Source organism: Anguilla anguilla, chromosome 10 (assembly GCF_013347855.1).
Source record: "Anguilla anguilla isolate fAngAng1 chromosome 10, fAngAng1.pri, whole genome shotgun sequence".
Lineage (NCBI taxonomy): Eukaryota > Metazoa > Chordata > Actinopteri > Anguilliformes > Anguillidae > Anguilla > Anguilla anguilla.
Window position 1 is genome coordinate 6,607,464 of NC_049210.1, and position 17,220 is coordinate 6,624,683.

Here is a 17,220-nt window from a genome sequence, read left to right on the forward strand (position 1 = left end):
CCCCCCCCCCCCCCCCCCCCCACCACCCCAGCAGTGAATGGCCCCACTTCATGCTAAAGGAAAGCTCCCTCTCTGCAGTCTCAGTTGTGAGAAAATTATAGGCCTCCTGCCCATACCGCCAGAGAGAGAGACGTACACACACACACGCGCGCGTGCGCGCGCACACACACACGGCCGTCACTGTTTCACGTTCCACCCCTTTCCACCACCACCCCCCCTCCAACAGTGTCCTTGCAAAAACATGGGGAAAAAAAGTGGCTGCAAATGGTTTGTGTGTTTATGTAATAGAAATAAGTTACTGTCCTTTGCTATTAGCCAGTTTTGAGAAGGGGAGAGTGCTGTTGGCTCTTTGGATTCACTGGGCACAAAGTCCCCCTTTCATGAGCAGGGAAAGTGGGTCTCTTTCCCTCTCTCTTTCCTCTCCCTCTCTCTCTCCTTCCATCCCTCTCTCCCTCTCCTAGCGCTTGCCAACCTGCTTCACAGAGAAGTTACGGCCTGAAACTATGAGCCTTCAGGCCCTAACCGTTCAGGATTACTTAAAGAATTTTCAACAACAACAAACAAAAACCCAAAGTGAATTATTTTATTAGTCTCTGAGTAATCTCCGAGTATCCCAGAAAATAGTCTAACCAAACCGCACTGGAGGTTTGGATATTGGCTGTTTGAAAGGAAGGCATTTCCTTTACTCAGCAGTCCCAAAATTTGTTTCTCGTGTTTGCTACAGATGTGGTCTGCCTAAATGTGCTCCTTCAGAACTGGTAAAAACAGACCCGGTATTCAGAAAGCACGTTTTTATTTATGATAGAATCCCCCCCCCCCCCCCCCCCCCCCCCCCCAACCCCCAACTACCAGCAGTGATCTAACGCGTATCAAATGAAACGTTTCTGAGAATATCCCGTGTTTTTTGCAGAGCGCGGGGGAAAAAAAAAAAGAGAAAGTCTTCACACCGAGATGTAAAAACACAAAGCGTCTGAAAGCGTAGCTTTATGAAAGCGAAATCCGTCGCTGTGCGGTTTTATCGCTTTTTACAGCGATATGCCCGCATGCAGAGACGTTTATAAAAAAGCTGTACAGAGGCTATAACAAATTTGATTCATTTTTTTTATGAATCGTTACTTGTGAGATTCCTTAATTAACTTCTCTCATTTCATGCTGGCCTTGTAAAAAAAATAAAAAAAATAAAAACTGGCTTGTTTCAGGGCATAAAAATATGAGAATGTAGCGTTTTATTTGGTCCTAATTAAGGGTGGCCTTTTTGAGCCTGAAATCGACCGTGATTTTACAACAGTAGGCCTCGTCTTCTGGTTCACGGTTAATTATCTTTCCAGGGCGCGGTACACAAAAGAAATCTTGACATTTACACGTTTCCCCCCCTCGTTCGCGTTCGCGCGTCGCGGGGTCTGAAGGGTCGTCCTTTCGCTTGCTCCGCGACGGCTCGTTTACGAGACTTGAGGTCCGGAACGTTCCGAAGGGCTGCGCCGCGTTCCGCTCTTGACGTTGATGTCGAAGCGCGGCCTCTCTGTGAGACAGGGTTTCCTCCTCGTTTTCTCTTCGCTCTGTGTGATTACATTCCGTCGCGTTAACGGGCGTTTGGGGGATTTTTTTTTCACCGTTTTCAGAGAGCCCTCTGTCGCCGCTTCCAGATGCTGACTTCTGTCCGGTTCCCAGCGCCTCTGATATTGTGTTGCTTGGTTATTGTATGGATAACGAGCGATGCTGCCGTCTGTTTCCATCCCTTTGTGAAGTTATAATGCCTCTCTTCACGTTTGAACTGTCTTCCTGTGCCGCCCCTGCCACAGATGCACCGTTGATGGTATTTTTTGAGTCGCGATTCTGTGGTCTCTTGTTCACGGGTTTCTTTTCTCTCTCTCTTTTTTTCTCTCTCTCCTCTCCCCTCCTCTCGCAGTTCGACAAGTACGCTCCGAAACTGGACAATCCCTTCCTGAGGCATCATTCGAACGTGAGTCCCCGCAAACCGCCACATTTTCCGTTCGTGGTGTCTCGCCTGTCGGTTTCCCGGATTTTGTTGCCATAGCGTCTCTACTCTGCTAGCAAATTATGCTAACGATGTGTAAGAACTGGTGAAGTATTTTTGCATGTGAGGGCAATTTCCTGGGTTGAGATGGTCCCTGTATCGTCTCGTGAGTGTGAAACAAGGGGTGTTAAGCGGTTGTTCTTTCATCTCTCATAAGAACTGGTGAAGTATTTTTGCATGGGAGAGGAGTTTATGTGAAGCTGAGCTGGGTATAGATGGGCTTTTGTTGTTTCAGAGTGTAAAATAAGGGGTGTTGAGCGATTGGTCCTTCAACCCCTATAAGAACTGGTGAAATATTTTTGCATGTGACTGATTTATGTGAAGCTGGGCTGGGCCAGAGATGGGCCAGTGTTGTTTCAGAGTGTAAAATTAGGGGTGTTGAGTGGTTGGTCCTTATTTAGCGCTATGTTTGTGCTTTCTCTCTCTCAGTTCTTCCCCTCCTACCCCCCCACAATGCCTGGCATGCCCCCCCTGCTCCCACACTCAGGACCCTTCAGCTCACTACAGGGAGCCTTCCAGCCCAAGGTACCCCCCCCCCCCCACCGCCACGCACGTACACACACACACACACACACACACACTCACACACACAGCACAAACTGACTGAGTAGTGCTCCCTATCTCCCAGCTGGTTCCACAATCGTGAAGTCAAAAGCGGGGACTTTGTATCGATGACATTAATAACCTCGCTGTACATATGTGGGTACAGGACGGCTGCTGCATTATACGTGTAACAGGCCTGATGCCTGATAAATCCGGCCCCTGTCCCCGCCCCCGCCTCCCCCCCCCCCCCCCCCCCGAACCCCCCCACCCCCATAGCGGGCCGGTGCAAAACCAGGTTGTAAGCCAGCCTGGTCTTTAGCAGGGCTGGGGAAGATAAGCAGCTGTGCTGATCTGCGCTTGGCATTGGCCCAGCGCCTCTGACCCCTCTGTAAGCCACCAATCAAATCTGGCCTAAATCCGCCTGTCCCCCGGTCTCCCAGGCGGACTCTGTTTAGGCCCTTTTGTTACCAGACTCCGGATGACCGGGGTGCAGTTAGCGCTCCCGATCGGCAGCTGAAGCACCGCTAAGCAGCAGGCAGCGATGCTGCTGTCTGCCCCCCTCCCCTTTCATCCACCTTAACGCTGCCCTGCTCTGGGATAGATTAGTACGGTCTGCTCCAGGCTCTCTCCTTTTGAAAGCAGTAGGCCCCAGTGCTCGTAAGATTGGCAGGTGGGCCCTCGTCTCTCTCTCTCTTTGTCCTAGAAACCTTGGCGTTTCATTTGTTATCGGGCCTGGGGTGATTTTATTTAGAAAATTTAAGCTTCTTCTGGCAAGTCCTTGAATTTAATGCCGGGCCAATAATTTGTCCAGACTCAGGAATGTTGCTTCTCCTCCTCTTACAGTTATTGCTTGTCAGCTTTTAAAAAAAATGTGTCTCTCCATGGTCATCTTTCATAGCTGTTTACTAGCCTAGACATGTGTCAGATGTTTACCTCCCCCTCTCTTTTTGTCCTTCTCTCTCTGTCCACCTCTTCCTATCTGTATTCCTCTCCTTTGTCCTATCCCTCTCTCTTCCTTTCTTTTACCCTCCCTCTTTCTATTCCTTTCCATCTTTACCTCTGTCTTTGCCCCCCTCTCTCTCTCCCTCAATCTCACTCTGCCTCCCTTTCTCTCTCTCCCCTCTCTCTTTCTTCCCCCCTCCCTCCCTCCCTCTCCCCCCCCCCCCACTCTCCCTCTATCTCTCTCCCCCTCCCTCCCTCTCTCTCTCCCCCCACTCTCCCTCTATCTCTCTCCCCCTCCCTCCCTCTCTCTCTCTCCCACTCTCCCTCTATCTCTCTCCCCCTCCCTCCCTCTCCCTCTCTCTCTCTCTCCCTCTCTCCCTCTATCTCTCTCCCCCTCCGTCCCTCTCTCTCTCCCCCTCCCTCCCTCTATCTCTCTCCCCCTCCCTCCCTCTATCTCTCTCTCCCTTCATTTCCCAGGCCTCCAATCCCATTGATGTAGCATCCCGCCCTGGGGCCGTCCCTCACACACTCCTCCAGAAGGACCCGCGGGTGAGTCGCCATGGCCACCGCCACCGTCCCGCCTCCCCCCCCCCCCCCCCCCGTCCCGCCTCCCGCCCCCCCCGTCCCGCCCCTCCTCCCCACGGATAACAGCCCAATGGCAGACACCCTGTATTTCAATGGAAACATTTAATCTTACTTCAGAGGGGGGGGGGAAAACACACACACACACGTTAGCTTAGAGGCAGTCGCAGCCGAACCACCTGGAAAATGCTCTTTTAAACACCACGCCACGCCACAAAGGCTGCCGTGGAGACGTTTACCTGCAGAGCGAGTCGACACCCGACTCCCGCGGTCTGTGATTCTGCTTTATGCGGCCGTCATTCGAACCTCAGCGCTATAGACCGACCGGTCAACTGAACAGGGTGTAAACCAGAAACAGAATACACACCTTATAAAGCTCTTTATTCTTATTGATTGTAAAAAACTAAAACGGAAATTATTTCAGAATTAGATAACAGGGGTTGTATTAGATAACTGTAATATAAGTTACAATTCCACTCCAAAAGTATTCAAATTTTTAAAAAATTGCTGTATTTTGATGTCACTATAAAAGTTACAAAAATTCAGATTTCCTAATGACCTCCATTCCGATGGACTTCTCGTCTCTGTGGTTCTGCTGTAGCGGTTTCTGTTATTGATTCTGTCATTGATTGTCATATTTTTTATCCACAGGTAACAGACCCCTTCAGAACATCAGTAAGAGTAGGTTTCCGTTGCTGGCTCTTTGATCAGTCTTTGGGTTTCGCTGTGAAATGCCCCGTCCTAACCGATGTGTACGTCATTTCCTCTTTCCTTCGACTCCAGAAACCTGGGAAATGGTGTGCGGTCCACGTACAGATCGCCTGGCAGATCTACCACCATCAGCAGAAGTTGAAGGTGAGCCACCTTGTGGTTTTCCGTCGGACCACCAGGGACGTTATTGGCAAAGACGTAGATCTCGCTTCAACAATGGGGACAACGAGCGGGAAATCTTCTTAGGATTTCATTGGTGGAGACACTAACAGTACCACCCAATGAGGCGTGATAATATTTCATGAATTAGGCCTAAGTTAGTGTCTAAGTGCTCAGGAGCCCCCCCATGGTTGCGCCACACCCACAGCACCCCCGCTAATTTCGCTTCTGTGTCTCCTGGTGGGGAGGGGTGGAGGTAAAAACTTTTCCAGGCCTGTTGTTTTGGGGGGGGGAATAACCTTCTCTCCCTTTTCTCGCTGATTCGTCAGCAGCAGATGCACAAACTGGACATGAACGAGAAGCTGGACCTGTTCAGCCGCCCCCCGGCCCCCGGGGTGTTTCCGGGCTTCCCCTACCCCCACGACCTCGCACGACCCCTCTTCACAGGTCAGTGAGGTCACCTGGTCCTCGCTGTGCTGGACTGACGGACTCTGGGACAAGCCAAAGCTTTTTTATAGCGGGACCATAACATAGCATTACATTAAATCACATTACATTCCATTACATTACAGGCATTTGGCAGATGCTCTCATCCATACAACAAAGTGTATAACCATAACCAGGAACAAGTGTGTTGAAAACCCTAGAGGGGAAGTACAGAACCAAGTGCAGGAAACGACCGCGTAGTTTAACTTGGACCGCGTAGTTTAATCTATTTATTTGGCAGACGCTTTTATCCGAAGCGACGTACAATAAGTGCATACCAAAGGTCAACGGAACTACTACAAAACACAGGTCCGATAAGGTACGACACTCATTTTGTACAGTAATTCACAGCCATTGCATTACGTTACAGTCGTTTTGCCGACCCTCTTATCCAGAGCAACAGTGGAGAACATCGGCGTTGCTCTCAGGGGTTGCAGACTGCGGCATCACCAAGAAGGCACAGCGGGCCCATTTATAATCAATAAGTGTAACGCTAGCCGAACAAACAACAATTTGTCCCGTAACCAAAGGAGGGCTCGATTAGGCGGGTACGGTTACGCGGCTACGCCTGTAACATTGTCCAAGAGGGAAATCCAAGAAAAGAGAGGGATTAGCCGTCGGGCCGGTTAGGGGAAGTGGAAGACGTCGTCTCGGGTGTCGTTCCAGAATGTTCCGTTAAACGCTCTTTGGGGGGCTCGGATTTGGTGACAGAGGAGACGGCGGCTACGGACCGGCGTCGGTGTCGGGTTTCCGCTCGAGCTATGGAGACGGGGCTTTGTTCGGCCCCTCCGAAGACGCTCCTCCGTCGCGGGAGAGAGACGCTTTAATATGCGATGAAGGCGTTTTTCTCGGTACCGTTTAAGCTACAGACGTGCGTGACCTTGCCCTTCTAATGGTTACCCTGCTCCTCTTCGCTGCCTCCCGCGTGTACTGGATTACACGCGTGACCTTTGCGTACAGTCCCCGCAGCGGGTTCAAAAAGTGCTCCCCCCGCAGCCCCCCCGCCCCCCCCCCCCCCCCACTCCCCCCGCGCCTCGCGGCTGACCGGTGCGGTCGTCACGGTAACGAGCGGCTCGGATGACTCTCTCAGTCCTGTGCGGAGCGGTTTCTGTTTTGTAACGGCTCCTCCTCCTCCTCCTCCTCCTCTTCCTCGATGCGGTTGACCGGACAGAACCCCAGGACTCCGCGCGCGGGTTAGCGGTTCTCGCATTTCCCGCCGTTTCCGGTTGGCTTGTCCGCAGTCGGGGGGGGGGGGGGGGGGGTATGGGCGATCTGAAGCTCGCTCGCGGGAGGTAGCATCGGTTCCCGCCGCTGCGCTCTGGGTAGTCGCCGCCTGGGAAGGGTGGCTCGTTGTTTCCCTCGTTTTGCATCATTTCAGGCATTTAGCAGATGCTCTTATTCAGCGTGACATTTTACATTCTTTACATCCAATCCTTTCATACGGCTGGATATTAGCTGTAGTGATTCAGGTCAGGTGCCTTTTACTCAAGGGTTCGACAGCTGAGCCCAACCTGGAAATTTAACACACAGCCCTGGAGTTGTGAGCGTAGTCCACTAACGTTACGCTAGACATGCCACTTAACGCTTTCTACCTCCAGCGCAGTCCACTTGTGTGCGCTGCTCGGTCGTTGTCGAAATGATCAGGCCGGCAGGGCCGTCACCGTGAATGTGAAACAGAGCCGACATGGAGGACACACACGCGCGGTGATGGAGCCGCAATGGCGTCGGTGAAAGGGGGACGTAAAGGCTGTTGCCCTTCAGGTTGTAATTATCCATTATCGTGTTATAAACGAGCGTGTAATTGGCTCTCTCATTAACGATCTACAAAAGACCGGGGGAAGAAAACTGCGCCAGGCGCTTTGTGGCTGAGGAAGAGGTCGACCCCTTTCACACTGAGCCCCCCCACCTACCCCCCCATGTCCTGATGAAGCCCCCACTGAACACAGGCACATACACACATGAACACACACACACACACAGGCACATACACACATGAGCACACGCACACACACGTAAACGCATATACACGAACACAGGCACATATACGTACATGCAGACACAGGCACACATGCACACACACACAAACACACACACTCATATGCACACACACAAACACATGCACAAACACACACACGCACACACCCACACATACACGCACAAACGCGCACGCTCACACACACACACACACACTCACACACACACACACAAGAAATTGCTCCCAGGAGATCCAGGATGTGCTGACTAGGCCTCATTAGTGGCCTGTGCAGCCTGGGTCTTTCCTGCCCATCTGGCCTGGTGAGGTCAAGGGCCCCTGGGCCTGTGGGAGAGATGTGCTTTCTTAAGCAACTGTTTGCCAACCTCCCCCCCCCTTAAAAAACGGTGGTCATCTGCTACCTGTCACCTCAGACCCCCACCAAACCAAATTACCCCCCATTCCCACACCAGCTGCAGTCCACCCCCCCCTCCTCCTCCCTGAAAAAGTAGTAGAGCTTCGGAGTCTCCATCTGTCTTGCATTTCAGGTTTAATCTCTGCCTGTAAGGCTTGGCCTCACAAAACACGAACAAATCCCACCCCCCCACCCACACAACCCCCCCCCTCCCCCCCCCCCCCCCCCTCCCCCCCCTCCCCACCCCCCCCCCCCCCCCCCCCCCCCCCCCCCCCCCCCCCATCCATCCTTCTTATGCTCGAAAGGCCCAGTGTATATCGCATCCCACGAGCAGCTCATTTTAGCAACGGCTTGTGTCGCGCTCAGGGGGCGGGCCCACTCCATCGGACATTTGCATCGATTGGCTGAAACTCGATTTAGCCGTCGGGTTTTCGTTAGCAACAGAGTGGGCCTGACAGGCGGGCCGGTTTGCTAAGCCGTAGCCGGTGATCGAACAGACTTGGGGGCCCATTTGTACTAGGCCGTGGGGGGGGGGGGACTTCTCTCCCAGGCCCCTGGACGCCTCGTTAGGGGTGGTGATGGATCGTTGCCTTAATCCGTTACCGTTCTCATCGCCTCTTCTCTCACCCCCCCCCCTCACCCCCCCCCCCAGGATCCGGGCACCCGGCAGCCTCTCCGTACGGCCCCTCCCCCCACACAGTGGATTCCTGCCCACCAGCCACCTGGCAGGTAAGCGTGAGTACAACCCCCCCCCCTTCCTCATCCTCTTCCTCTGTCCTCGGTTTTGGTTTAATCACAGGACAGAGGTCTTCTTTCTATCGCCATTTTGTTTTGGCCAGCGTTCGACTCACACTGGTGTTTTAAAAAAAGCTCTTTATTTCAAGTGTTTAACAGGGGGTGTCAAAGAAGCCCTGAATTCGCAAGGGCACCAGAGTATAGCGCCGTCTCGTGTGTTTCACTTCAGTCGAGAGAGCGAGGGATGAGAGAGAGACAGAGAGGGAGAGAGAGGCAGAGAGAGTGAGAGAGAGAGAGTGAGAGAGAGAGAGAGAGAGAGACAGAGAGAGTGAGAGAGAGAGAGTGAGAGAGAGGGAGGGGGAGAGAGAGAGAGAGGCAGAGGGAAAGAGAGAGAGAGAGGCAGGGAGGGAGAGAGAGAGAGAGAGGGAGAACTTGAATGGCCCCGTGTGTGTAATTAGCGGTATCCTTAAACAACCTCAGGGCTGGTGTTAAGCGCCTCTGGGGGGCGACGGAGTCGGGCTTTAAATCCCGTCGTTTCCCCCTCTCTCGTGCGCCTGTGCGCGCGCAGAGCATTTTCTCATGCCCCAACGCACTGGGCTTACTGCCCCAACGCACTGGGCTTACTGCCCCGACGCTCCCGGCTTACTGCCCCAACGCACTGGGCTTACTGCCCCGACGCTCCCGGCTTACTGCCCCCACGCTCCCGGCTTACTGCCCCAGAGATCGTGTAAAGCAGGGGCAGATGACCTCAGTCCTGGTGAATACTACGCTTGCCTTTTCCGAGTTCCAGTGTAGGCTCTGTTTTTTTTTCTCCCTGCCAATTCCAGTGCCTTCTGGGGCCTTTTTTATTTTTTAAAGTTCAATTCGTCCCTTGGCGGAATGCATAATGGAGGCTTTTGTATTCCGCGGTATTCTTTCATTAAAGACGTTGTTTGGGTTCGGTGCGGAGAGAGAGAGCGAGAGAGAGAGGGAGAGAGGGGGAGGGAGAGAGAGAGCGAGAGAGGGGGAGGGAGAGAGAGGTGATTTCACAGGACAAGCCTTCTGAATCAATCCAATTTGAGTTCCTGAGCACCTGGCGGCAAGTGAGGACGTGACGAAAAATTATTAAACCCGTCGACGAGCCCTTCGCTGAAATGATTCTTTTTTTTTAGGCCAGGGGGGCGAGACTCCACCGATAACAGCCAGGTGTAAGGCGGCTCCATTTTAGGCCAAAAGAATTGAATTAGTTCCTCGGAATTATGCTCTTTGGTTTCTTAAACGTCCATTTTTACTCACACAGCTGTGCAATGCTCCAAAAAAAAAACACTACTTTTGCCTGTAAGAAATGAGGATTTAAGCTGAAATTCTATGTTCAAATTGAAATGTGAAGCACACGATATAAATCTGACGGGGGCGGGGGAACCTTCACGAACATACTAAATGGAACGAGATTCGACAGCATCCCTTTCTCATAGCACAGAGTATTGCTTTGGAGTAAAGGTAGGTGTAGACTGTGGTGCAGCTCAGGAGTTTGAAAAGGTTGTAGGGTCTCGGGTCTTGAAAATAATAGTTATTCCCAAGCCCACTGGAGAGCCAATCATTGCCTCCCAGGCATTCTGCTGGCCAGTCACAACACACACGCGCCCCCAGCTTCCTCTTCCCCCCCTGAAACGAGCACGATCTGCCGTTGGGTTCCTAGCTTGCGCTACCTCCCCCCCACCAGGCAACCAACAAAACCCCTCTCTGACAGGCCAGAGCCCTCCCCCTGATCCCCAGCCAATTAAATCTGGCCTGTGGAGGAAGGGAGGGGGGGGGTGGGAGTAAGGAGAGAGCTGGCCCCACCTCCCCAAAAAAAAAAAAAATGAGAATGAGAGCTCGCTTGTAAAAAGCAAGAGTGGACGTTCCAGGTCCTCCAAGCTCCTGCCCCCCGTTCGCTAATCCCTGTTTGGCATTTTGCAGATCCTTACGGTCGCTCCGGTACCTTTGGTGGCCTTGGCAACCTTTCTACCAGTGCCTTCGGAGGATTAGGCAATCCGTCGCTCGGTAAGCGCCCCCGGGCCTGCTCCGCCCCTCACAGTGAGGGAAAACAGAACTGCTCTTCTGTAGGTCACAGCGAAGGCAGCTTTTCTGGGGTGTTTTTTAAAAATAAATAATAAATTTTTTAAAACAATGAGGAGAAAGGCACTTAGCTCTGCAGTAAATGCCAAATAATAATAGCTTGGGAATAATTACTGGGAAAGATGAATCCGTGAAGTGCTTCTCCTGCTTTAGACGGGGCTCTGTGGGACTCATCTCCAGTGGCGTAGCGCACTTTGATCACAGATTTGCTGTTGGGTTGCTGCTGAGGAATTGAGTTTTTAGTAATTTTTAATTTAATGTCTGCCATCCGTCCTGCTCTGAGTGTCCAAGTGGTATTAATGTCCTGTTTCGACCCCCCAAACCCCACCCCAAACAACTGCACTGCCAAAGCGGTTGTCCTGTAGCGAAATCGATGAGAGTGAAATACAGGCGTAGAGGAGTGCCAAGTCCCCCCCCCCCCCCGCAGATCTGTTGGCAGATGGGTGATTTACAAAGTCTATCCTGAGCTCTGCTTGTGCCTCGCTGGGATAAAAGCGGGGGAAAGTGGGGGCCCTGGTCCTGGCGGGGGGGGGGCAGGCCTCCCCTGTAGTGACTGTGTAAACAGAGCCTAATCTGGAGCTCAGATCACAATCCTCCCCCCCCCCCCCCAAAGCTTTGCTTCGCTCGTCTGCAGCTGTTTCGTCAGCGTTCTAGAGCTTTCCGCCCGGGAGAGATGATCTCACCGCATCCTCTTTTCCTCCCCCCCACCCCCCCCCCCCCTTCCCTCAACCCCCCCAACCCTTCTACCTACCCACCCCCAAACCCCAAAGGCTCCAACAGCGTTTTCGGACACAAGGACGGACCGGGACTGCCGGGATTCAGCAGCCCCCACCACGACACCTGGAACCGCCTCCACCGGACCCCGCCCTCCTTCCCCACCCCCCCGCAGTGGCCCAAGTCCGCCGACATGGAGCGCAGCAACTCCGCCACCAACCACGACCGGGAGAGGGAGAGGGAGAGGGAGCGGGAGAGGGAACGGGAGAGGGAGCGGGAAAAACGAGACTCGTCCGTGGGAAAGGAGGAGAGGGAGAAAGACAGGTCAGTGCCGACTGCTGGCCCGTACAGAAGGGAGGGGCCTCCATCGTTGTCCACACAGCTGTGACAGACACCTTTCCATTTATGTTCCTCTTTTGTTTCCACTTTTTTTGTGTTTTCCATTGCAGTCATCGTCTCTAGATAACTTCTGCAGAACAGAATAAATCATAACAAATCTTTTGTTATATAAGCATATTTCATTTCTTCATGTCTTAGCCTTGAGTGGTGTAACTTAAGCGCAAACCTTTGACCACAATTTTTACCTAGCTTTAAAAATGTGCAATTTTAGGATTCAGCACCCAGCTAGCTAGCTAGCTCGCTCTCTTATTTTTTAATTTATTTATTTATGTATTATTTGTTTTATTTTTCTTCTCTGTAGGGATTCTCTGGACCGGAGCCGCCACTCGAACCGGTCCTCTCCGGCGTCGGCGCCGGTCAGCTACCAGATCAGCAGCCTGATCCGCAGCAACAGCCAGAACTCCAACGACTCGGGCCGGCCACACGGGGGCAGCGGCGAGCAGCTGGAGCGGCAGAGGGAGGCGGCCATGCTGGGGGAGGTGAAGGTGAAGGAGAGCCGGTCGCCGGGGAAGGAGAGCGGCGGCGACCGGCGCCCCTCGGATGACCCCTGCAAACCGGCCCACCGCTCGCCCTCGCCGTACCCCAAATCCGTCGACTCCGCCCTCAAACTGGGCGGGGCCCCGCAGCAGCAGCAGCAGCGGCCGCCGTCCGCCGCGCTCAAGGACGCCGAACGGAAGGACCCGCCCCCCGGCGACATGATGCAGAAGATGAAGAACGACATGAAGATCAAAGAGGAGAGGAAGGAGGACCAGGAAGTGATGGTGGTGGGCTCGGAGCCCCCCTCCCACCAAGCCCCGCCCCCGGCTCTGCCCCCCCAGCCGGCCTCGCACCAGCAGCACCCCCACCTCGCTCACCACCCCCACCTCCAGCAGCAGGCCCCTCAGCCCTCCCCCCGCTGCAGCGACCTGCCCCCGCCGGGGTCCCTCCACGGCGTCCACCTGTCCCACTCGCTGCCCCTGTCCATGGGCGGCGTGCACCCCATGGGGAGCCTCAACGTGCTGGACCGCGCCCGGGTGGCCCCCTTCATGGGCGTGAGCCCGCTGGCGGCCGGCCGGGACCGCCTGCCGCACCCGGCCTTCCCCTGGGACCCCATCCGGGAGGCGTACCGCAGCCTGGACCTCCAGCGCCGGATGGACTTCCAGCTCCGGGCCGAGCAGGCGCACCGCTTCCCCGGCGTCTACGACCCCGAGCGGGCGTACCGGGAGCGCGAGCCGCACGACTACTCCCACCACGAGCACCTGCTGGAGGTGCGGCGGGAGCACGAGCGCATGCGCCAGGCCGAGGAGCGGGAGCGGCTGCACCTCCGGGAGGAGCTGGACCGGGCCCGCCTCCACCAGCTCCACCAGTCCCCCATGGAGGGCCACCTCCCGCACATGCCCCCCTTCATGTCGCACCTGGGCGGGATGCCCTACCCGAGACTCAGCCCCTCGGGGGCGCACAACGGGCTCCTCAACCGGACCCCCCCGACCGCCGCGCTCAGCGCGCCCCCGCCCCTGGTGCCCGCAGGGAGCACCAGGCCCCCCTCGCCCAGACGGACTACCCCCCTCACCACCCAGGATCCCAGGGACTACTCCCCCTCCCGAAATCCCAAAGAAGTAGAGGCCCGGTAGTAGCTTCTGAGACAAAAAAATAAAAAGAGACGAACAAAGAAAGACGAGAAACACTTTGGCAAAAAAAAAAAAAATTTAAATTAAAATTTTAAAATCGCGTTTTAAAAATAAACTGACAAAAATGCACTGCTTTTCCAAAAGAGAGAAGCAAAAAAAATTTTCCATTGGAGAAATAAAGAATTGTAAAAAAACTGTATAGCTACAAAATACAAAATTTAAAAATTTGTAAAGCCGAAGAAGCACATGACGTCGAGCTAATATTTTAAGCGACGTGATTGGATAATGTCGGGGGTAGGGGGGAGGGTGGGCGATTTTAAGAATATCCAGAGTGTATGTTCTTTACCGACTTAAAATTTGATATTAATATATTAATCAAATACTGTTTTTCACTTTTGACGCGCAAAGTGAGATTCTGAAATAAGTTTGTACATTTCCTATCTTCTTTCCATGTATAGAAGTCATTTTTATGAATTTGTATTTTCGTTGTGGTATTCCCTCATGAATTTTGTTTTGGGTTTTCTTTTTGTTGAGATTTTTTTCATTATTTATCCCAGTTCACTGTGAGACGTATCATTGAAGCCTATAGTCTCAAGGGGATTCCTTTCTCATTTTTACATTTTGACAGCTATTTTACCGTACTTGGTACCTTGAAATACTCAGAAATGACAATGTACAATGTTACATGAAAAAAAAGGTTTTTGTTTTTTGCCTTATGAAGATATGCAGACAAATATATATAAATATATATTACGAGGTCTCCTTTGGTTTCTGTAAAGAAAATAAATGTAAATATCTTGTTGATATTACTTGGGACAAAAATACAGTGTAAATTTATTAGGCTTTTTAAATGTTTCTAGAAAAAAGAAAGAGAGAAAATGGAACCACTTACCACTCAAAAAAAAACAAAAACAAAAACCATGGTTACAGACAAACAAGTTCAACGGAAGAGGGAATGGGAGAATGGAGGAGAGGGGGACGCGTTATCTGCCATCTATGCAAAGAGGCACTGAAGGCCAACGTGGAATTAACACCTGGAGAAGGCGTTTGGGCGTGGCAGTTGAGTCGAGGGAACATGGATTTACATGACCTTCTTTTTTTTCCTCCCCCCCCCCCAACCCCACCCCCCAAAATTTAAAAACAAAAATACAACAAACAAACAAAAAAAAAAACAGACTTTTCGGATTATGAACTTTACCAGGAGCTGCAGCAGCCTCGTGGCCCCGGAAAGACCCCGAAGAGAAGGGAACACACTGTTGGAGCGGGCGGCAACAGACATTCTCTGTCCACCTTGTGTTATTGTGCCGTGTTTTTTCTTAGACTCTTGTATACAAAACAAGTAGAGTTTTAGGCGTGCAAAAAAATGAAAATTCATGGTTTAAAAAAGTATGAAATAAAAGTTCGGATCTAATATCTACGGCAGTTGGAGTCTGTGACTTGCTAGAATTTTATTTGTCGTTTTTTTTTTTTGTTGCTTAGTCTGGTCGGAATGTAGAACATGCATATGTAATTACCTTTTTCACAACTGCATAATTTGTACTGTGTGCCTTTGGTTACATTTAAAATTGACAAAATGTTGAGAAATTACCTACACATTTAGAGAAATTAAATTGCGATTGTGACATGCTGTAAAAAGGCAGAATAGCAAGAAGAGTCTAACCTTTTTGAGGAGTGTTTTTGTTATGGAAAACCCTAGCATTCTTTTTCCCCCAGTCTTGTTCATTCTTATCACATATCAGAGCAGTGCTAGGCTGTGCAGAGTGGGTTTTCCCCCCCAGTGTCGAGCCATAGCGCATTACTCGGATGGCTTAGAAAACAATTTAACCTTCGTCATTTTAAAGGAAATCTAAAGATGTTTTCCTGATGGGTTTTTGTGCTTTGGGTGATGGTTCCCAGTTCGCATATCTAGCTATATATGCAGACAGGGTCTAAATTGTTTTTTTTTTTTTTCTGGCTGCACATGTACTGGCTGTACATGTACCTGTAGGCTTAAATTTCAGAAAATATTAAAGAGCATTCATTCCCCTCCTTAATGAATTTCAAATGATGTTCTCACTAAAGAATGAAATTAAGTATAGGCTTTGGAAATGGACAATACCAAGGACATGACCTTGATGTCCTCAATGGTAGTTATGGCCCTGCACCAGATCCACATATCGAGCAACAGAATGTGTAAGGATAATGTTTAAAAATGAAATTTACAGCCTGTTTACAGCCCTAAAATTTATATTTGGTTCTGCAGGGTTTGACTTTGATGACAGTGAGAAGACGTTTGTGTGTGTGTGTGTGTGTGTGTGTGTTTTATGAGGATAATGTACAAGGCATTCCTCTGGGGAGATTTTTGTAATACTCTTCCTGGTAGAGTTCATGCGACTCCTCTAGATTTATTGGTTCTTCTTAACTGCTTCCTTGAGTTAAAATCACATGTGTTCTGTGGGATTGAGGCCTGAAGGTTGCAATTGATTTTTCTTTTCTTTTTTTTTCTTCTTTTTTTTGGTCTTCCCTTAAACATGTCCTTGTAGACATTGATGAATGCATTGAATCATTATCCTGCTTGGTCATCCTTTATTCAACCAATAATTGACCTTCTAAGCATGGGGAGTTTGGTTTTAACCAAAATTATCCTGGTACAGTTTTGAATCCATTTTTCCTCAGTCAGACCCTAAAGCAAGAACAGAGATGTTGGACTCAATACGAGTTTCACCTTTTAGACACAAACTACAGTTGAGGAGATTCATGAAGCAAAACTTTTGCTTCAGGCGTCAATAAGTTGCAGTTTGACAGATATTTTCATTAAAACGGTACATTTTTGTGTTGTAACAAGCATTCCCTCAGACAGATTCCTTCAATCAATATGGAATAGCGATGTCTTAAATCACTTTTATTTATTTTTTATTTCACTTTGTAATGCCTAGTCATATTTTTAGGACTTTTCCACTGTGGCAATCTCCTCCATCGATTCGAGAAGCCACAAACTAGCACGCCTGTCTTCTAGCATACACTTCCACCAACCTGCTGAGTTATATAACCGTGTTATTGCAAACTGCAAGTTCTCATTACACCTAGTAAAAGTTAATAAAGAAGCTACGATGCTAATAATATTTCAACCATTTTATTGTACAGACAGGCTGACATTTCTCTTCTGGGGAGAGCTACAGGAAGAGCTTACAGTTAAAGGCAGAGGCTGGTTCCATGTGACCACCTCTGGACTGTTGTAATACAGACCGTAGGCTATTATATGAATGAGGGGGGACCTCTCATTTGAGCTGAGGCTGCTGGTGTGGGGAAATGTCACCGGTTCACCGGTTTAAATTTTGTCATTAAAACGCTACAGCATGAGGTTTACACATCTCGCATCCCTTCCGCATTAAACAGGAGAACCTTCCTCCAGATCAATGGGATTCAGAAAAGAGGAGGGGGGGGTGGGGGTTGGGAGGAACTAATAGGACATGGATTTTGTACGAAAGCAGGTTCTGAGTGTTTGTGTTGCAGGTAAGTGTTATTGACTGCGAGGCAAGCGGTGTATTGACCTGCGGTCTGGGCTCATTAACAGGAGCGACGCCTCGGAGGCAGACTATCGGCCGTGAGGAGAGAGAGAGAGAGAGAGAGAGAGGCTCCCTCTTTCAAGTCCCGTCCTCTCATCCGTTTCTCTAATAAGCCCAGGAGGCACTACAGAGCTGTCCGAGGCGTGGGGAAGGGGGGGGGGGCGGTTGCCGCATCGGCCGTATTGACCGGCGTCACCGAGCCATCGGTCTGCCTCCGCCTGGTCCCCCCAGACGGACCAATTCATCCTTATAATGTCGCGACTCGCGATCTCGTTTGC

At 51.1% G+C, this 17,220-nt stretch overlaps 1 pseudogene; it reads left to right on the forward strand.

Annotated features, from left to right (window-relative positions):
- Nucleotides 1-1,446: 1,446 nt before the first annotated feature.
- Nucleotides 1,447-14,812, forward strand: LOC118206400 (annotated as a pseudogene).
- The last annotated feature ends 2,408 nt before the right edge of the window (nucleotides 14,813-17,220 follow it).